Source organism: Eublepharis macularius, chromosome 10, assembly GCF_028583425.1.
Source record: "Eublepharis macularius isolate TG4126 chromosome 10, MPM_Emac_v1.0, whole genome shotgun sequence".
Taxonomy (NCBI): domain Eukaryota; kingdom Metazoa; phylum Chordata; class Lepidosauria; order Squamata; family Eublepharidae; genus Eublepharis; species Eublepharis macularius.
This window is the reverse complement of record NC_072799.1, coordinates 84,063,162-84,085,872: the sequence shown is the minus strand read 5'-3', so window position 1 is coordinate 84,085,872 and position 22,711 is coordinate 84,063,162.

Here is a 22,711-nt window from a genome sequence, read left to right as displayed (position 1 = left end):
GGAGCTCTCTGCGCATCCACATTGGTTTCTTGGAGCCCTTACCATGTTTCCGTCTTGCTGGGATAGTGAGGGCTTGAGCTTGCAAAAGCACATGTTTGAGAAGGGGCCACCCTTCACTCGCTCCTTTCCCTTGCAGCACACTCCCCCACGGAATGACTCTCATCAAGCCTCTGAGTTCGTCGAAGTTGGCCCTACGAAAATCTAACCTACGAGTCTGGCTATGAACTTCCTTGGCTCCCCACAGCAACTGGAATTCAAGGAGGACATGGTCACTTCCCCCTAAATCAACCCAATATGAACTATATTTATTCTGTGCATGCTTGTTCTTGCACTAATAATTGCTTAATCAAAAATTATTTTCTTGGCACCTCAAAAACTAACAGAGTAAGTTTTCATAAGCTCATCCTGCCAACACCCAGGTGGGGTCTGGAATCCAATCCCCCAGAATTACAACTGCTCTGTAGATTAGAGATATCAGTTCACCTGGATCCTACCCACCTCAGAGATTTCCTAACCTGGAGATGGCAACCCTTAACAATGCCCTTTTGTTCTCTACATAGGACAAACAGGTCAGTTCCAAAGAAAAGAAACAATGCACACAGATCTGACATTAAAAACCACAATATTCAGTAAGCAGAATTAATGTAGAATTAATGTGTAACCTCTTGATGAATTCTATCTCCTCTCCAGGAGGATGAAGGACTTTGAACTCAGTAATAGTGCAATACTAAGAATATTTTCCTGGAAGTAAGCACCAGAAAATAGACTTAAGTAAGATTCTCAGTAGACTTGCTCAGGATTGTTCTCCAAAGGTATTACCCATCTCAACAAAATTTGGGACTCCCCATTCACTACTAGCATAGCAAAAGTAGTGGATAGCTTTTGTATTTTTAAATTAGATTCGAACTTTTCACCTAATATCTCCTGCCTTCATGACTCCAAGACCCCGCTGTTTGCTTTTTCCAAACCTCCTACATGACAAGTCTGCAAAGTGAGGAAGCAAGCACAAGCATCCAAAGAAATGGGCTCTAGACACCAAAGCTTATGCTGGAACAACATTCAGTTCGTCTTTATAGTTTGTTACAATGAACTAACAGGACTACCCTCTGTACATGTTTTCTAACTTACTGCCTCGATCTCAATGCAGTGCACAACAACAAACTATGCAGTAGGAGAGATCTCCAAATTATTCCCCCCCAAAGCCCAGTCGGTATCTGCCTGAATCTATACCTCCATGCCAAGACACCACAATAACTAGGTTACCAAGTCCACAAGCCCACTGGATAAAAATGGTCTCCCTCGGCTTCTTGAACACCAGCAATAAGGGAACCACACGAACCTCCCCCAGGATACGGTTCCACAATCACCATGTTGTTGCTAAAAGGCCCTGGTGTGAGTTGCCACTCACCCACTTTAGATGGTGAGGAAACATGACCTGCAGTCTCTAAAGACAGAACCACTCGGGGAAATCACACAGGAGGAAGCAGTCCTCAAGATGTTCAAGCCCCCCAGGCCATGCTTACAAGTTTACCACGTGATACCTGCAGCTCCACAGAATAGCATTATTCATTCACCCACCTGAACACTGAAGTGCTAACCTGCCCAGGCATTTGCAAGTGCTATGTGATAAGATCTGAAGCGGAATAAATCCTACACAGCAAGCAATAAAAATAATATCTATCTGATGGTTGCAGAATTTCTATTTCTAATTTTTAGCTCAGAATATGCAAAGTTATGCCAATCTTGGAAGCTAAGCAGGGGCAGCCTTGGTTAGTAACTGGATGGGAGACCTCCAATGAAGACCAGGGTTGCTATGCAGAGACAGGCAATGGCAAACCACCTGATAGTGTCTTACCATGAAAACCCCACCAGGGGTCATCATACGTCAGCTCTGACTTGACAGCACTCTCCACCACACCAAAGGATGGCTAAGGTGTTATTTAAAGCCAACCTAATACCATGTTGCTTATCTACTTGCAAGTCTTTGGCCATGCGGTCTCTGTGGCCTGTACTGTTTTTATTTCCTTGCTTCTATGAGGCCAGTCGGACAAACTCCTAAATGAAAACTAATAAAAATACATAGATTTAATCACCAGTATATTGACCCTAACACGTACCATTTGGAATTAATTTCTGTGCGCAAGCAGAACCATAATTGCCATTTTCTCAGTGTTGGGTCAGCTTCTTGAGTAAGAGAAGAGTTATGGAGGCACAGCAAACACCTGGGCTTTTTTTCAGGGGGAACGTGGGGGAACGGAGTTACGGAACCTCTCGAAAATGGTCACATGGCTGGTGGCCCCACCCCCTGATCTTCAGACAGAGGGCGGGGCCACCAGCCATGTGACCATTTTGTCCGAGGGCAACCCACTGAGTTCCACCACCTCTTTTCCCAGAAAAAAAGCCCTGGCAAACACAATATGCTTACGTTTCCAATTTACTGTACGATGCTGTCACATCTGGAGCTAACTTTAAAATAAATATAATCCTGAAGTATTTTATGAAGGTCCAGTGAATAATCTGGATGACACAATAATGGAAAAATTAGGTAGATATAACTGAGTTGCATGGGACTTCCACATGTCAAGTTAATTCTAAGCTTGTTGTATTTGTGGAGTTTCAGTCCCCAAAGACCTTCTGCACTAAATTTTCTTCTGCCCTTTTTATAGAGTGCCCAGAAATAAATTTCTTGGTGAAATCTTAAGAAACGGTGCTTCTTCCTCTGTGGTGGAAAAACTAGCCCTCCATTCCAATTTGGATCCATACATCTCTTATAGATTAGCACAGTTCACCCTGGTAGCTAAGAAAATCTGGGCTCGAGCTGTGCTTCACGGTCGAGACTCTTTCACCTGTGTATAAGGAAGGTGCTCATATGTTTTAATGTACATTTATGTGTTTTTTACATTATAGTTTTATTATTTATTTATTATTTGCTTAATGAGCGTGGGCCGCATGCAATAAACATTATTCTGATTCTGATTCTTATATTCTCATTTTAAGAAAAAAGCAAACAAGAAACACAATTCTTTCTATTGTGCAATGACACAGCAATATGCTACCAATGCTAGTGTAACTGTTAAACACTGTGGGATTTGAGCTGTCACCTAGAAAGGCTCTTAATTCCAATTAAATAATGAATACAGCATGAAAAAGCAAGAAATCCCATAAGAAAGGAGAATACCCAGAATAAACATGCTCCTTATTGCTATTCAACTGTTGTAAGAAGACTGACTCACATAAGACAACATCTGCATTTGGGTAACTTTAATACATAAAGAGGTGCCTATTGATATTATGCCTGCTGTGCGATCCCATAAAATGCGATCCTTTCCTTTATTATTCTTTTAAGACTGCAGGCGACATAGTCAAGGTTCCTCTGTCAACACTGTAACGAGTGAAGCTCGTTTGAAATTCAACGCACCACCAAGAGGCTGTGAGACTCAGCAAAGCATCAATATCACAATAAAGAAGCAGCCTTGACATATGAGACGTCCAAACAGATGAATTGAACAAAGTTTATGAATATTTTTTATGATTGCTGGCTACAAAGCACTGGGATCCCAAGCAAGCATTCAAGACCTGCTTTTATTATTCCTGCATGCAAGTTTGGAACTAAAGAGAAGATGAACAATAGAAATGGATGGCTTCCAAAAACATAAACCACAAACTTACTTCACCTTGATTTGAAACATAAGAGAACAATATAGACCATCTCTTTTCTGGACCTGTGTAGGAACCATTCTGCATGTCGAACTAAATTCACTTTCCCTCCCTTGCCTAATGCCCCCTACCTGCCTTCCTCTCTTTGAATCCACTCCAGTTAGATACCTTGTTAAGATTTTCCTGTTATTATGGATGAGCACATTTCACCCATTTCTTTATAGCTCCCATCAGGGCTTTTTTCCTGGGGAAAGAGGTGGTGGAACTCAGTGGGTTGCCCTCGGAGAAAATGGTCACATTGCTGGTGGCCCCGCTCCCTGATCTCCAGACAGGGGAGTTGAGATTGCCCTCCGTGCCACCGAGCGGCGCGGAGGGCAATCTCAACTCCCCTCTGTCTGGAGATCCGGGGGCGGGGCCACCAGCCATGTGACCATTTTCGAGAGGTTCCGGAACTCCTGTGTTCCAGCTGAAAAAAAGCCCTGGCTCCAGTCTTTTTCTCCATATTGTGTTCCATGCTTCAATTACATTTTCTAAAATTAATTATGGGATTTGATCACATGCTATTTTCAGTTCCTTCTGTTCATCTCTCTCTTCCCCGTTTGTGATGTACATGTGTGAGTTACTGGTGAAAAGTAAGCTTGAGCTCTTATCTTAATCTCAAGTTCCTAATATATAACTGAGGAGGTCATTCAACAGATAGTTCTGAGGATCTGTAAGAATAAAAGAATGCTGAACTGACAGAAGCACAGGTTAGTAAAAAAACTACATCATTTCAAAACCCTGAAGAGCAGATACAATTGTTTTTATGTATTCATGAAATGTTTTTTCAAGTTTTTTATTTACAAAAAGATATATAGTTTAAACAAGGCATGTTAAAGACATGTGTCAAAGTGCAATACAAGGCACACCTATGCATTCTATATGCATTTTTTAAATTCTACCTGGATAGCCCAGGTGAACCAGATCTTGTCAGATCTCATAAAGCTAAGCAGGGTTGGTTTTAGTTAGTAATTGGATGGGAGACCTCCACCGAAGGCCAGGACTGCAGAGGCAGGAGATGGCAAACCACCACCGTTAGTCTCTTGCCTTGAAAACCTCTCTAGGGTGGAGAGTGCCCTCAAGCCTGGGGGGGGGGGGGTCGCCATAAATCAACTATGACTTGAGGGTAGGATTTCAATTTCAATACACAATAAAAAATATCCATCTTCCAACAAATATATCTACAATGTGTTCCATTGACTTTTACGGGAATGTGCTAGCTTTGTAAGTACAGCAATTGCCTCAATCCTGTTCATCTAGCTGTGTTCATTTTTTGTTGATGCTGATGCCTCCGCACGATAGAACCCACTTGAATCATCAGATGTTGAGACGGACAGTGAATGGATGCAAAACAGCACCAAACACTGCTTGGGAGTGCTTCACCCCATGTTGCTATCAAAATATACATCACAGGACAATGCCTCCTCACCGCACCAAGCAATTAGCTCCAATCTCTTGGCCAACGCTCAAGGTTGTTGATTAGCATGGGCTGTACTTTTTCGACCCATACAAAATCAGCCAAGACTTACTCTTAACGTATTGTTCTATAGTGATCAGTAAATTTCTCTTGCATTACCTTGATTTCCCCACATTTTTTGCAAGTTTCTTTGCAAGCTCTTGAAAAAACATTAGTGTGTGTGTGTGTGTGTGTGTGTGTGTGTGTTCACAACAAAACCTAAGAAAAAGTGAAAAAATGATTATGGTGCTTGTCACGTACTCCAATTATCTGTATCATTTCTGTTGGGGAGTTCAGTATTTGTATTTCTTTGTGTTTCCCAAATGGAATTGGAAGACAGAGGAAACAACAAATCCTGAGTTCTCTGGCAGAGAATGATGCCCTGAGCCATCCTGGAAGCAACATTTCCAGTTAGAAGCAAGCTTGGTAAGGCTTCTCCCGGACATAGCAAGGGGAGGTTTATTGCTGCCAAGGTGACGGCAGTCCAGCTAGCACCAGGGACCGAAGCAAACCCAGATGGGAATTTAATGGGGTTTGGGCCTGAATCACAAGGGGGTTTGTATTACAAAAAACCCCAGTTCAGACTTTGCCCCCATCACTACTCATCTTTTGGTAAGAGAAAGCAGAAATACTTCCGAGAATGACAATACACTCTATTTCTTATAACGCATACGTCTTTGCTATAGCCTGCATTATTGACATTATTTCCTTATGCCATTTGAGTTATCAAAGATTTTCTCTTACCATCAAACCACTTGAAGCAAGATGCAGGAATAAACAGATCACAGACCTTATCTGTTTATCTGTTTGGTGCCAGCCTACTTCACAAGCTCATTTCAATTAAAGTATCATGTGGCAAAATCCCAGCTGCCCATAGAAATGGGTTCAGCTGGCATGAGACTGACGCACTGGCTCTTCTCATAAAGAAAAACTAATATTATTTCTAATCTCAAAGGAAAAACAATGTAGAGTGCATGGTAAAAAAAAAAAAGATATAATTCTTGAACCAGCCCAAAGCAACATGCTTTCATAGATCACTTCAATCTTCCAGACATAGAATAGTGGAAATTTTGCAACTCAGCCCTGGAACCTGAATGCTTATGCCATGGGCCATTTTTATTGAACACTGTTGTAGTCATCCTGATCCTGAACATAAATTTAAGGTACTGAGGTTGGAGTTCAGGTCAAGAGCTTGTCTATATAAATAACAAATAAGAGGGGGGGGGGACTATTCCTGAACAGTGGGGTACAGAAGAAAAATCGTGATGGAATTATCTCCAGCATTAAAGCCCACTCTACAAAGCAGCCATTTTCTTCAGGGGAACTGATGTCTGGAGTCTGGAGATCAGTTGTAATTCCAGGAGATTTCCACACCCAACTGGGAAGCCGGCATCCTGCCTCAAGTCTAGCTGTATATGCTGGCTTCCCTCATGCAGAGATTCTTTTCATTTTTGTAGAGCAGCAATCCAACATTGTATACAATCATGGAAAAGTTTATCAAGCCCTCCTGTTGTCTGTGGAGGCTCTGTTGTTTTCCAGCATTTGATATCCATGATACAATTTCTTCTGGACTAAAACTAGACCAGTTCACTTTCGACTCAAAAGGGCAGAGCTCCCCAAAAGGCAGAGTTCCTAATTACAGGCATCCAGCTTGCAAGTGGAATACTATTACTATTACTATTACTATTACTATTACTATTACTATTACTATTACTATTACTATTACTATTACTATTACTATTACTATTACTATTACTATTACTATTACTATTACTATTACTATATTTCTAATCCGTTCTCCCCACAACTGGGATTAGAGCGAAATACAACATACATAAAATGCATAAATGTGTTCATTTAAAACCAGATCAAAACGTTAATAAATACATAATACAATTTCTAAAAGACAGCAGCGCACATATTGCACAACCCAAACAGCAATCCCTAGGACTGGATGGACAACTATTAGCTGTTAACAGAACAGGAGGTAACCTCCCCATGGCAGCAAGCCGGGCAGACAGCCCACCTGCCGCAACCACCATATGCCTGGCGAAACATCTCTGTCTTACAGGGCCCAGTGGAAAGATAGCAATTCCTGCTGGGCCCAGGTCTCCATAGACAGGGAGTTCCACCAGGCCAAGGCCTTCTCGAACCTAGTCCTGGACGAGGGAAGATGGACCTCTTTGGGGTTGGGGACCACCAAGAGATGTTTGTCCATTGATCTGAGTGTTCTCTGGGGACCAAAGTATGGCTGATACAGACACCCTCCACTGTGCCCTCTTTGCTTGAGTGAGGCCTTAAGGATTAGAGGAGGCCTTCTGAGCAACAGTGATGGTTCTGCTGTATTCCTGGGTCAATCAGCTGTAGTGGGGTCTGCAATGGGAATTTCCAGCGCCTCTCTACTCTTTCTCTTGGGAGGATCACTAACCATATCAGTGAATACATCCATTTAAAACACAAGCTTGTACTTTCAATACTTCAGAGAAGACTGACCAGGGAAAGAAAATATTTTCAATCAGGGCTTTTTTTCTGGGAAAAGAGGCGGTGGAACTCAGTGGGTTGCCCTCGGAGAAAATGATCACATGGCTGGTGGCCCCGCCCCCTGATCTCCAGACAGAGGGGAGTTGAGATTGCCCTCTGCGCCACTTGGCAGTGCAGAGGGCAATCTCAACTCCCCTCTGTCTGGAGATCAGGGGGCGGGGCCACCAGCCATGTGACCATTTTCAAGAGGTTCCGGAACTCCGTTCCCCTGCGTTCCAGCTGAAAAAAAGCCCTGTTTTCAATTAAGTTACAATGAGGAGTGGGGAGAAGAGAGTTGAGGACATTGACTCCTAAAGTTGTAGCATGTGAACACCAGTTTACAACACTTTTGTTTTGAGTATTTGTTCAAAAGTATTGCCCTATTATAAAAGTGATTAAAAGCAGGCAAAGAAACCAAGGGTACAAGTGAAGAAAAGTATTTGTTTATTTCCTACATCTTTCATCAAGAAAGCTTCTCCAGGGAATCTCATGCTATTTCAATATCCTTTTAATGAAAATGAACTAAAATAATTGCTAAAGACCATGAGATACCAGTGAAGTTTTGTTCATGAAACACATATGGAAGTTTAATCTGAATAAACTTTTTTTTTCTTGCTCAAATTCCTCAGGAACAGAAGAAAATAGAGATGTAAAAACTGGCTCTTGCAATTGGCTAGCAGCAGCCCCGGCGCCAGGGTTTCTGGCGCTGGAGGCGAGCCTCGCGTGCGTGCTCTGTGCGCGCACGGCCCTGGACTGTGTGATGACATCATCACGTGATGATGTCATCATGCAGTGCTGCTGGCAGGTGGCTGGGGTGGAGCAAGGAGGCCACCCGTACACCGCCCCGACCGCCTGTTGTTCTGCTGTGCCCACCTGGGGGCAGGCGGCGGCTGCGGTGGCGGCATGGGGATGGCCGGCAGTGGTGTGGGGCTGGCTGGCGGTGGCACGGGACGTGTGCCTCCACCCCCGGGAGCCCCTCTGCCGCCCCCTCCGGCCCCGCAGCGCCCATGGCCCCCACCTCACGGCCTCAACAGTGGCACCGGCCCTGGCTAGCAGTATAAAGCTTTTGGATTGGCCTTTCCTAGAAAGCTTGTCTTCTTCTCTTGCCTGGTCAACAAAACAACACCTTCTGACTGCTGCTCTGGGGTGATGAAAGTACTTCTCTCCAAATCTACAGTTGGGTATGGGTTACAACCTCCTTTCTGTTTTTCAGTTAGATTTTGCCTTCATTTAGATTTTGCCTTTTCTTCTTGCTCCCTCTGGGTAGTTTACCACCACCAGGAATTAAATTCCAAAATAATTTAAATTTCCACTTTAATAATGTGCCTAAGTGTCAGGTTCCTTCGTGGTACTGTGTGACCCTGAGAAAAGGAATGGGATATAGGAACAACTCTGGGATTAAAAAAAAACAAAATAAACTTTTATTTTTATAAGAAGTGTATTGGTTTCAGGTTTCTTAAGCTTGATGGTTTCAAAAAGTGTTATCTATTCTTAAAGTTTCTTTTCATAAGCACAGTCACTCAGATCTTATAAAGATTCTCTCTCAGGCTGTGTACACAGTTTGCCTGCTTCAGATATCAATTTCTCACTCAAATACACAGATTTTCTCTCAGGCGCACACACAGTTTGCCTGCTATAGATAGAATGAATGGGTTCCTCTCAGACACAGAGTTCAGATTTCCACACAGGTTCGATTTCTCTCAGAAATACTTAGCCTTGCTCAGGCTGCACACAGCTTGCCTGCTTTCCCCAAACTGACTCTTTCCTCTCCACCCAGTAACTGAAAACTGCTTTCACTCTGCCCATAGTCTCAGGGCCAAGCTACAAGTGATGAATTACACAGGTTGGACACTTGTCAGCTTCCCTCAAGTTTTGATAGGAAATGTAGGCAGCTTGGTGGAATGTTGGACAAGTGACAGTTGAAAAGTCCATTGGACAGCAGTCGGAGAGCCAAGCTGCAAGACCAGGATGCCTACATTTCCCATCAAAACTTGAGGGAAGCTGACAAGTGTCCAACCTGTGTAATTCATCACTTGTAGCTTGGCCCTCACTCATCAGCCAATCATATTACTCATCCCTCTCTTTCACCCCATTCTTCCTCTGTACCATACCAAACATTTAAAGAAACACACACACACATTTAAAATCATTACAGTATGGCTTCCTCAGACAATGGGAACCCAAATCTCCTCTCCTCCATTTTAGCAATGTTTCCATGTATAAATAGATGGACAAACACTTAGTATCTCAATGTTATAAGAAGGTGAAGCAAATAGTGGAAACTAAAATGTCTCTCCATAATTTTCATGATGATCTGAATAGCTTCGAGGAGCTTCACATTCCAAGCTCCTACCTCAGCATCCATAGATCATGTGTTTGGGGTCCTAAGATCCCCCAGGCATTTTAGAATCTAGAAGTGTCCATGAGCCTTTGTGGAGGAACTGTTTTAATGGGTCGTCCCCCCCTTTTTTGCAGGGTGTCAGGGCCATATTCACCTTTGCCTTCAGTAAATAATGGGCAGATTATGTTTCAGGCCAAAACTCCAACCCTGAAAGAAGACCGTCAAAGGCTCAGCACAAAATTTTAAGTCCAAAGTGTCACCTCTTGGATGTGTGGGGCCTGTCTCTATTCGACAGAGGCCCAGGGCTGCCAGGGAAGCTTATAAACTCCTGGGCTAGCCCTGATGAGGAACATTCATCATAGATCTTGAAGTCCCCCAGAACAATAAGTCTTGGTGTCTCCAACACCACAACTGAATACACCTCCGCCAACTCAGAAACTTTCTTGTACATTGGATTCGGTTTAGTTTTCTCCGCCATGTCGGACGCTCCTCTTCGCTGGCTCGAGAGGAAGCGGCCGAGCACCCTGTCCGGGCGGCTGATCTGCGAAGATTAGCCCCCAAAACTCCCAGTGAGGGAGGCTGGGTCCGGGACGCTGCGGGAAGAGCCCCCTGGAATCAATGCGGGGGGTTAATTGCCCGTTTGTCCCTACGGAGGCCGGCGGACGTGCGCGGCGCCTCGAGTGCTGCCGGGCCATGAGAAACGGCAAAGAGCAGAATTAGGCGAGAGCCTACAAGTAAGCGAATTCCTTCTGTTATTACAAGCGTACGTGAAGGAGAGGTGAGATCTGAAGCCAAGAAGGCTCACTCTTCCCCTTTGCTGAGTCTCAAAATTTGGTTGGCGCCCCCCCCCCCCAAAATGGCAACAAAGAAACAAAGTCCTGCCCTTGGCAAGTCAGTTTCGGCTACCTTAAAGGGAGAATCGTTGGAGGAAATTGTACGGAGGGCGGTTGGTGAAGCTATAAAACCCTTTGTTGACAAGCTGAACGAAACAGATCAAAGGGTCGGCTTAATTGAGAGCGAAGTGAAAACCATCAAGGAAGCAGCGGGGGGGGGGCAGAGAAGTCTGCTCGGGAAAGTGCGTCACTCGTGAAGGCTACGAATAAAGAGCTTAAACTGGTGGAGAATCAGTTGATCGGGCTACAAGTGGAACGAACACAGACAATTTTGCGCCTCCAGAATGTGAACAAGGAGGAAAACGAGGACTTACGGGGTCTTGTCTCGGAACTATTGGCGACACCCGCGAGGGCAACTAAAGAAGAAGTTAAAAGCGCCATTTTGGAAGCCCGTCGGGCTACTTCAAAGTATGCAATGAAGCGTCAGTTGCCGCGCGAGATCATCATCGATTTTTCATCTAAGAGGATCCGGGACACTATCCTATACAATTCATACAATGCGGATTTGGACTTCTTGGGCAACAAAATTAAGATATTGAAAGACGTCCCATTTCTAGTCCGGAAAAGACGTTTTAAGTATAAAAAGTTCGCAGCTCTTCTGAGAGAACGTGGAATAAAGTACAAATGGTTATTTCCGGAAGGAATCTGGTTCACCCATAAAGATCAAGCCTTTAAGATATTATCAGAAGATCAACTAAGGGATTTTGAGGACAGGAACCCAGAATTCCAGTGCACCAAGCAAGACGAAAAGGAGAAGTCTGAGGGGGAGGGGGAGGAAACGAGCAATGCGGCTGCAGTTGCGCAGAGAGAACTCCGTCCGGGACCCAGGAGGGGAAGAAAAATTTAACTTGAAATTAAAGTGTAATTTGCATTTAGTAAGGTCAACCACTCCATCAATATAATATAAAGCTTTAACTTTTGAATAATGGCAGTATGAAGGGAAAACAGAAATGTAGTGTTTAGTGTTTAGTGTTTGTAGGGTACCTTCCCCTTTTTTCCACCCCTCCCTCCCTCTCTCTTTTTTCTTTCCTCTTTCCTATCCCTTGTGTTATTGTAGTCTTTTGTAGTTACTGTTTTGTAGGGTATGTATGTATGTAGCAGTTGTATGTTAGATATTGAAAATAAAAAATTATATAAAAAAAAAGAAACTTTCTTGTACATCTTCAGCTAGAATGTTGGAAACCCTTGGGAAAATCTATTATATGAAAAAATAATGCTTGTGCTTAAAGTGCTTTTTGAGAAGAGGTTACAGAAAGTGGTATATATCAAGTTTCCTTAAGGGGGACACTTTTTCCATTAGCATTCTAACTGCATGCCTTTCTTTTTCACAGAGAGAGAGAGAGAGAGAGAGAGCAAAGGAAACCATTTTGTGACATAAAAAGGTCAAATTTTAAATAGAATCCTTAAAATTAAGTCTGGTGCTAAGAATGGTTCTTTGTGAACTTCTGGCCCTTATATAAGCATTGTGCTTTGGATAATAATATCAGTTCAGATGGGAAATGAACTAAATCTTATCTGTCATTCTGGGCATGAGTCACTATGGAAATTACATTCACTGTATCCTTCTCAAGACTCATATGAGGAACATACAGTAGGCTTTCTCCATCTATGAAAAACTGATATTTGGGGTATAAACAGAAGGGGTTGAAGAGCAACTAGCTAATTGCAAAATGTGATGTTCTCCCTCATCACACTGGTTCACAAGATATGAAACCTTGTCTAAGGCTGCCAGTTTTTGCACCCCACCCCCACCTTTGTAGCTGGAACAGGCAGCCATGCCAGGTCCCACGCCACTCACTCCCTGCCTGCTGCAGCCCTGAGACCAGGGCAGCCCTCATGGCTTGGGAGGATCAGCCTGGCCAGTAGGAAGCTTGAGCCTAGAGGGAACAGGCCCCAGGACGGCAAGCAAGCTGGGGTGGAGCCTAGGTGGGTCGAGCCAGAGAGTGGGCAGGCAAACCAGCCCGGGATGAGCTGGAAGGAGTGGAGCCAGGAGAGAGAGAATATTTCCATGTGATAGGCTAAGAGGAGGGACATTCGGGGAGGCCAGGCCAGGATTGGAAGGAGGCCCAGTGGTGGGACAAGGAAACCCCTGTGTAAGTGAGTTCTTGAGAGGGGTGATGATTGTGGTTGAGAGAGAGAACCCGGAAGAGGCTATCTTTCACAAGTAGGAGAAGGGGAAAGGTAATGTCATCCCTTGCCCTGGCTGGTCTGAGGCCTGAGGACACCCACCAATGGCAACCAGCAGCTAAGGTGGGAGGAGCTTCACATTCCCCATCACTTCCGAAGCATTATACTTTTTATTGCTTTACAATCATCAGCTGGGGACTGGAATGTGTAAATGACCACTCACAGATTAAGCGCTACAGACAATCACTTTAATTTATCTAAGAAATAGTGTTTTCAAATGAAGCTGTTTCACACATTCAGATGCAAGCCATCAAGTACTGAGAAATTTTTAGGGCAGGATTGAAGTGGGGTAAAACAGCCCCCTCGGAAGATGTGGGTGGTCTGTGTGACAAATAACATGATTTTTCATGAGTTGAGCCCGGCTTCCTCAGACCTGAGCTACTTTCAACTCAGTAACACAGCAGCTGCAGCGAATGTAGCTAGCTTTCAAAACCTGCAGGAGCCAATTTACCTCAGGACAGCCACATTTGGGGGAGGGGAGGCTTCTGCTTCCCCCCATACCTTCTTCCTGAGATGAAATGGCCTCTATGGGGAATTATAATTTTGGAGCTACACATGGAGTATTCCAAGCACATGCAGCTCCAATATTATGCAAATAATTCTCCCACCCAGAGAACTTTTGGTTCAGGAAAAAAGTGTGCGATTGGAGGGAGTAGCTCTAGCCTCCCCTCATCCCCTCAGCTAAATTTGCTCCTACTGGCTTTAAATGTGACTTCCCCTGAAGGCACTTTGTGACTGAGGTGACCGCAACTTGGTTCTGTGAAGCCCAGAGTAAACAAGGTAACGGTGCAAGCACTGAGTCATTACTGACCCATAGGAGGATGTCACATCACGACGTTTTCTTGGCAGACTTTTTATGGGCTGCTTTCCCCAGTCATCTACGCTTTATCCCCAGGAAACTGGGTACTCATTTTATTGACCTCAGAAGGTCAGAAGGCTGAGTCAACCTTGAACCGGTTACCTGAACCCAGCTTCTGCCAGGATCGAACTCAGGTTATGAGCAGAGCTTGGACTGCAGTAGTGCAGCTTACCAGCCTGTGCCATGAGGCTCTGGGGTGCAGTTGGTATAAGCCGAGTAAAGTATAAGCTTACAGTATAAGCCCAGAGTAAACATTGAAAAAATGCATTAGTTTGGCCCTATGATAAAGAAGGGAAAGTGTCTGTGACAGCACTTCTTCCTCAACTTTCATTCATGCTGAGGGTAGAGCTTTCTCTCCTCAGCTCCAACTGGTCATTGTGCAACATGATGTTGGCTGTTTTCACACTGCTTACCGGACATGGATCATCGCGCCGAGCTTCTGGAACGACAGTGTCTTCCTGGTGCAATTTCACGTGAGAACGGCCATTCTCATGCAAAATCATGCCAGGAAGACACTATCATTCCAGGAGCTTCGCATGATGTTCTGTGGCCCTTAAGCAGTGTGAAAATGGCTGTTATCAGGATTCCTACAGGTTTTCCCCCACCAAAGGCACAAAACTAGCTGCTATACAGACAGTAAATTGCCTTCAAACTGTCACAAAAAAGTCTTTCCAATGGGTTTCAAGAAAAATGTCATTCCTTCCACCTCTTACAGCTCTCATTTTTCTTTAAGAATGCTCAGCTGTGAATATTCAGTACAGCCCTAATCACCCCTTGATATGAGATCAAGTCACATATACTGAACCCATGAAGCAGTGACCTATGATGCAGTTTTGCTACAAAGCGAAGTAAAACTTGCTTTGCAACTTGCTTGAAAAGAGAGACCACCTCGAAGCCATGCTGTGACCTCTTTGAAAGAAGCAACAGATTCTAAGTAATAATAAATACCGTAGGCATGTATGACTGGCCATTAGCTTCAGCACAAGGATATAAATAGAACTAAGTGGAAACCTCTATGATTGTCACCTAGTACCTATGCTGAACAACAGAGCTGTTTTCGAAAGACAGTCTCTTTCAAAGGCTAACATTTGTACTTCTATTATCCCCTTTATTATTACATTCAGGCATATCTCATGATCTGCTCTCTTGTTTTGGAGAACCAGTACTGTTAACTTATTCTTTAGAACACAGAATCATGGTTATGAGAAAAGACACAGTAAGCACCAGTTCAGACTTAATCTTTCTTTCCCTTGGCCATATTAAAAAGATCACAGTATATCAGCTGGTCTTTGTTTCTACACCTTATAGTTCCTACAGATCAGAGATAAATGTGACTGTGAAATGCCTTCTCCCACAGCACAAAATTGTTGTCAATTGTCTAGTTTGATTGGCAATAACAGTATCCATGATTCAGGTTTGAGAGTGGAGTCCCCAGCCTTTATTAGAGCCAAGCTACAAGTGACGCCTTATACAGATTGGACACTTGTCAGCTTCCCTCAAGTTTTGATGGGAAATGTAGGCATCCTGGTCTTGCAGCTGTAATGGAGAGCCAAGCTGTAAAACCAGGACGCCTACATTTCCCATCAAAACTTGAGGGAAGTTGACAAGTGTCCAACCTGTGTAAGGCGTCACTTGTAGCTTGGCTCTTAGTCACCAGGTGTCCTTAGTTCCTGCACATGTAGTACCTAATATGGATCAGAACCACAAGGCACATGAAGCAAGGGAATGATTTCCCAAACTTGAAACCATTCTGGAGGGCCTGCTATTTGGGGAAGTACATGTGTTCCATGGGATACAAAATGGTTTCCCCAACAAATAGCACATCCCTAGGGCCATTGTGTTTGTGGCCACACTTACCCTCACAATGTTAAGGAGGCTTATGAATATGGCGATACCCTATGCCCCTCTCCTCGTGTGTTTAAGACACAGACAAGCTGCCTGGTTGGCAGGAGATGGAAAAGTACTGGAATGTGAGAGGTGAAGTAAGACTCTCAGCCCCATGCCCTGGAGGTGTGCAAAACCATAGAACAATGGACGTCTCCAGAAGTACTTGAATGAATCCATTCACGCATCCTGCCAACGCTACACTTACCCACTCTCCTAGTATAACCTCACCCATCCAGCCATCGTGGGTCATCAAGACTCTTTTTACACCTATAGTTCCTCTCAGGAAGGCACAAACAGACCTTTCCAGCCTTATTGTCTCACCCCAGAGACAGTTTCCCAATTCTTTGTCTCTCCCAGAGACGACCATTAAGTCATTGTTTGGGGGCAGAAGGTGCAGTACTGCCCCAGGGTATGCTCCACAGTATAACTGGACTCCCCGCTGCCTCATTCTGTGTGTGTGCTTTGAACCCACTAATCCACCCTTGGACTGCATGCTCAAGCCCCTCTCCCTTTTCTTGCCGCAAAGTGCTTGTCACTGAAGCTGCTCTCCCTTGGACACCCTCTATCTTCTGGAACTGGTCCAACCCTGCAACTCTCTCCAACTTTCTTCCCTGTTTTCCTAGTTAGCCCTGTGTGTGTGCTTGAACATCTGCCTGCTTATTGAAAGGATTCTCTAGAGGAAGGGATCCTTATATACATAGGAGCAAAAGATCTTAAGTTAACCATTCTTGCTGCCCTCCTTGCATCCTAATTCCCCCAACTCGCAAGGAAACTTCACTGAGTAACAATTGCAGGTTAGGAAAATGATGTGAGGGAGAGAACGAAGCCTCTTCTTCATGAACACCAAAGTCCTGATCTGAACTGGGCACAGCAACAAAAGCACACTGTTCTGGATTACTCCGGTCAGGCTTGGTTGAGATACAGGAGTGCAGTGTGCTTAAGAGGCACACTGCATCAATACTATAGTATCTACAAATAAACTGACCAGACACATTTTGGCCTGTACCAGCCTTCCTCAGTGGTCATTAAAACCCTATGCAAAACCACACACATCCAGGGATTAATTATTCCAATAATAATTAAAATTGAATTAGAAATGAATTAAAAACCAGGTGTTGGTGTTAAAATAGCTAAAAAAAGGAAAAATAAAACCAGAATTATTATATGTACATTATTTACACCTGTCAGAATTGAACAAACCAAAATTAACACTCTTAGTACCTTGCATAATGTCTAGAGGAGAGGATTTACACAAAATACCATGGATAAACTCTCATGGTTGTTTCACTACACATCTGACCCTGCCTTCAATATTATTCTGTATTATCCAGTTGCTACCTTTGGACACAGGAAGTACAACCATCGAAGGTGTTCGTAGAGAGATTTGCAGGATTCCTAGTTTCTTGCCCTTCTTTCTCTAAGTCCCCCTTTGGCATGTTTAACCAAGGACTAGGCCGGCTTTGTTTCTGCCCTGTAAAAACATCCTCCATGATCTTTTTGAGTGAAACCAGCAACTGTTCCTTTACGTTTCTGGTCATATCCGTGATGACACGCTGGTGTTTCACATATGAAATACAATATACACATACAATATCCATTTTTTCTGCTAATTGAAGAAGACAACACTTCTTGTACCTGATGAAGTCAGCAGAGGCCGCAAAAGCTTACAACAAAATAGATTTGTTTCTATTTTTTCATTTAAAATATTTATATGACACCTTTCTTATGGACAGCAAACCTCCAAGACTGTTCAGAATAAGAGAAAATAATGATAAAACAAACATTTGATTTCTTTTTTTAAAGAAAGGTGTGATAAATGCATCCGTGGTGAAAAAAATGTCATCTCTTTGGTCCTGAGATGTAGCTGTTGCTGTTCTATAAAGGTTCTGCCGTAGCCACTAAGGAAATAGCTTCCCCCAGAAATGTGTCACTTAGCAACCAGGTTGGTTTCATCCTTAGAGGCAGGTTTCTCACCTGGAGAATCTACAGCTCTGGGTTCCTTCTTGGAACAGAGGTGATTAATGAATGCACGGGGGGGGGGGGTAATATAAAATGCCACAAGAGTCTTTTCTTTTTCTTCTTTTTGCTGTTATGGGCTCACATGGCTACTTCTCTGAAATAAATGTAATGGACCTACATTCTAGGTATGCCTGCCAAAGGCATGAATCCATTTCCTTCAAAACCAAAAAAAAACATGCTACTGTAGCACAGTGGTTAAGTGGTTTGGCTGCAAATCAGCACTCTACTGGTTCAAATCCCACTACTGCCATGAGCTCAGTGGGTCAGCCACCCCTCTCAGCCCCAGCTCCCCAGCTGCATTGTGGGGATAATAATAACATTAACTTGTTCACCGCTGTGGGTGAGGCACTAATCTGTCTAGAAGACCAGTATATTTGCACAGTTATTATTATTATTACTATTATAACTCTCTAGCTGACAGAATCATTTTCCTTTTAATACTGCTAAATGACTAATAAATTGCCTTAAAACACATTACTTTACTAAAATACCCAACAATGCGGATTTTGACCTTGCCAAGTGTTCATTCTAAATGAAATCTCCCTCTAACCCCTTCTGTTGTCATGTGCACAAGCCACCTCTCGGGGACAGCTTTCTCTTTGCGTGTTCTTCAGTCTTGGCCCTTGAGGGCTCCAGTCGCAAACCGGCGGCTGCTGAGGCTTGACTGAGAGGCTGACTAAAAATGTAGGCTGAAACAGAATGAGAGCTGAATAAAAAACTTTATTGTATATAAAGCTGATGTGTCATGGTGTTCAAGATAATACACTTCCAAAACCTACAAACCTGAAATAGCACCAGTCTGAGGCTTTCAATATCGTCAGATCTGTGAATTCTGTATGAAAGGGCCCTGATCAGGGGATATGCAGTCACTGGCCCATCTGGTTCAGTATTGTTAACTCTGACTGACAGCTACTCTCCAGGGTTTGGGCCAGGCAGAAAAAGATCTTTCACGATATCTGCTGCTCAAGAGCCCTTAACTGGTGATCCCTAGGCATGGAATCTTTTCAACGAAAAGATGAGAGCTACCAGTGAGAGCCTCTTTGCACGAGACATCTTACATGGGGATGTTCAAGGGTAGGGAGATGCAATGTTAGCCAGGAAGCGCAGTTTAGAAAGACAGTGCAGAAGGCTCTGTCAATTTCACCTCTCTGAACAAGCGTAGTTTAAAAAGACAGAGCCGGTGGAGATCGCTCCTCAGAGAGTTTGTTAATTGATGTGTGTGTGTGTGTGTGTGTGTGAGTTTGTTAATTTCACCTCCGCCTCCTCTGTCAATTTCACCTCCCTTTCAAAGAAGTGAAGATGAAATTAACAAACCCTCTGAGCAGCGATCTCCGCCGGCTCTGTCTTTTTAAACTACGCTTCCCAGCTAACATTACGCCTCCCTGTACTTGAGCATCCGCAAGTAAGATGTCTCATGTAGAGAGACTCTCTGTTTTGGCCTCTCTGCAAAGTAGGTCTCTCACATTCAAAGCCAGCAACTACCCAGAGTTTTACCAGTCTCTCCACAGTCATTTTACAAGCAGCATAGCTAGACTAAGATGAACCCAGGGAGGTCTGGCCCACTCCATCCCCATACCAAGAGAAAAGCTCTGTCTGCTAAATGTTTCTGTTGAGACATTGCTTAAAGACCCAAATACAAAGCCATTAAAAGGCGGACAACTGAATTTGCACAGTATAGGCTCTATCTGCTATTTATTCAAGATGCCTTGTACACGTTTTACTTTGGCCAGAGTGAGCTTCCTAAATCCACAGAGTTACTGTAAGCTTCAGATTGTGTTCTTAAAGATTACTAAACTGTTCTTTTACACCGAACAGTGGACTTGTACCTCAGATATTTTACACCAGCCAAGTTGTCAGTGGAACACAGAACCAAGCCAAAAAATAAAATGTCCCAGTCCCTATAATCTCCGTTTTTACAGCTTTAATCCAAATAGAAAGTTGGTCTGCTCTAGCCTGCTGGGGACTGGCTGAACTACAGATAAGCACACCGCACAAGAGAACACTGCCGGGATTAAAAGAGGCAACTCCTTTCGGTAAGCCTAGCCTTCTTCCGGCAGCATGAATGACAATTGTTCAATATCCTCCTGGAATTCATAGGATGCGCTTTAACCTCAGTCCCATCAAACAGAATTTTAAAAATTGCTACAAAGTGAAACCAAAGTGTTCACCAACACTATCCCAACATTTAGACTGATTATCCACCACAGAAAACATTAAGAAAAGTGATTTTACTACAGGTTTGAAATTTATAGAAACCCATCTATTAAATTAAAAACAGGTGTAAGCACTAATTTCTATACAGAGAACTAAAATTCAGCTCAAGCCGGTAGAATCCTATTGGGGCAGGTCTGATTAGCATCAGAGTGATATTTTCATGGTAATCAGACAAAGCCCATTACACATGGGATTGATCTCATGATAGCTACAGATCAGCTTGCACATAAGTATCATATATAAAAGAGATTAAAAGCCTGTAAAGAAGTAGGACCGCATTGCAATGAAAAGAGTCGGTCAAAATGTGCAATCTCTGCATACATTTTCTGAACATAATGCTAATATTGTATGAATTATCCTTTGATTTCCCACCAAAGTATAATCCACAGGGCTTTTTTTTCTGGGAAAAGAGGTGGTGGAACTCAAGACCGCACAATAACATCACTTTGGGTCAGCTGGAACAAGGGGGGAGTTTTTTAAAGTTTAAATTGCTCTCGGCAAAATGGTCACATGGCCGGTGGCCCTGCCCCCTGATCTTCAGATAGAGGGGAGTTTAGATTGCCCTCCGTGCCACTTGGCAGCACGGAGGGCAATCTAAACTCCCCACTGTCTGGAGATCAGGGGCCACCGGCCATGTGACCATTTTCAAGAGGTGCTGGACCGCCGTTCCTCCACGTTCCACTGAAAAAAAGCCCTGATAACCCACATAGGCAGAACAACAAGCCTGTTAAACTTTGCCAGATCAAACGATACATTGACCCTGTACCAAACTTTGGGCCTTATTTGTGTGGAATTTTTGAGGCCATTGGAGGCACAAACAGTATATAATGATCCAAAGAATTCCTATCAAGGATACAAACATTTTGCACAGCCAGACCTTTCATACTCAAACAGTTCATGACATAGTAAAGAAACTCTGGGATAACTTTGAGCTACTGGTGGGGAGATAAATCAGAGTTGTACTTTTCAATAACCATGGTAACAATAAATCTGTTCACATACATAACTAGAAAAACATTCAGAAACCCTCTAGAATGCTTCTGACATCTTATTGTTTAAGTGCAGGGATTTTTTAAAAAAATGGCAAACTCTTAATCATGTGAGCACGTGTAGTAGGAAGCAAAACATTCTAGAAATAAGAGTTATGCTTTATCTCCTGCTTAGGCACACTAGAACTCCTCTCTCAAGTCCAGTAATGTATACAGCCAAACAGTTGCGCTTGGTTGGTGATCCTCTCTCCCCCAAATGTGTGGATATTCGAAATTCCAGCTCTGCTTAGCTACCTCCCTTAGATGCTGTCTTTCTACACCACATATTGAAAAAGACAAAATTAGGCTCCTGGTTGCAGGAAAGGCAGTTTGGGAACATATTTTGAACTGACTGTATGAGATCTAGGCTGAGCTTCTGTTGCTGATATTTAGCCTGGGCATGGTCAGAGGCATCAACCTCTGGATTCTGTACGAGGATGGTTAAGTGAAGGGAGACACAATGTTAGCTGGGAAGCTGAGTTTTCAATGATGGCTCGGAAGGCTCTGTCAATTTCCCCTCTCTACAGAGCCAGCAAAGATGCTCCTCAGAGGGTTTGTTAATTTCCTCTTCACCTCCCCTAGGCTCTGTCAGTTTCACCTCCCATCTGGGAAATAAACAAACCCTCTGAGGAGCATCTTTGCTGGCTCTGTAGGGAGGGGAAATTGACAGAGCCTTCCGATCCGTCATTGAAAACTCAGCTTCCCAGCTAACATTGCGTCTCCATTCACTTGAGCGTCCTCGTGTAGTTTGTCTCATGTAGAGACCCAGAGTTAGTCAGTTTATTGGATCCAGGGCCACCTTAGGAGTTGAGGTTATATTTTTCCCATTGTTAGTCTGTTGAAATTATATTTTTCTGTTTCTTTATAAGCTGTTTTGACTCCCCAGTGGGAAGAAAACCAGGATAGAAAGACTTAATTTCTTTTCTCTTTTTGCCACAGTTTTCCTTACTCTCATTTTATAAATGCCAATTCATAAATCCCTCACAATGTATAGGATTGCCTTCTGTTGTAGTCCCATATACACTTAGAGGGGATCGAGCCTGACAGAGGCAAGGCATTTCCCCTCCAGGTTCTTGGCAACCTTAAGCAGGATTTAGCAGCAGTTCCTTCTCGATAATCCATTTCTGTATTACTTGTTGTGCTAGTGAGAAAATCTACTCTATTCTTTTGGAGCAAACTCCTTACCAATATTGCTTTGTTGATTTTACTCCCTTTGTTTCACACATCCTCTTTGGCTCTAGCTGCTTTCTCCAGTCCCTGTCCTTTCTTCACACTTTTTCCCCCCACCCTCACTTTCCACCAACATCAACTCAATGCCCTTTGGCCCACTGTTGATTCTTTTGGGAACAAAGCAGTAAAACAAGAAATGCTTTCCAATGACAAGAAGAAAGAGTTTAACCTGATTCGGTTTCGTTTTCTCAGCCATGCCGGACGCTCCTCTCGGCTGGTCTGGGAGGAAACGACCGGGCACCCTGACCGGGCGGCTGACCCGCAAGGATTAGCCCCCAGGACTCCCAGGGAGGGAGCCAGGGTCCGGGACGCGGCGGGAAGAACTCCCCGAAATCAATGCGGGGGGGGAATTGCCCGTTTGTCCCTATGGAGGCCGGCAGA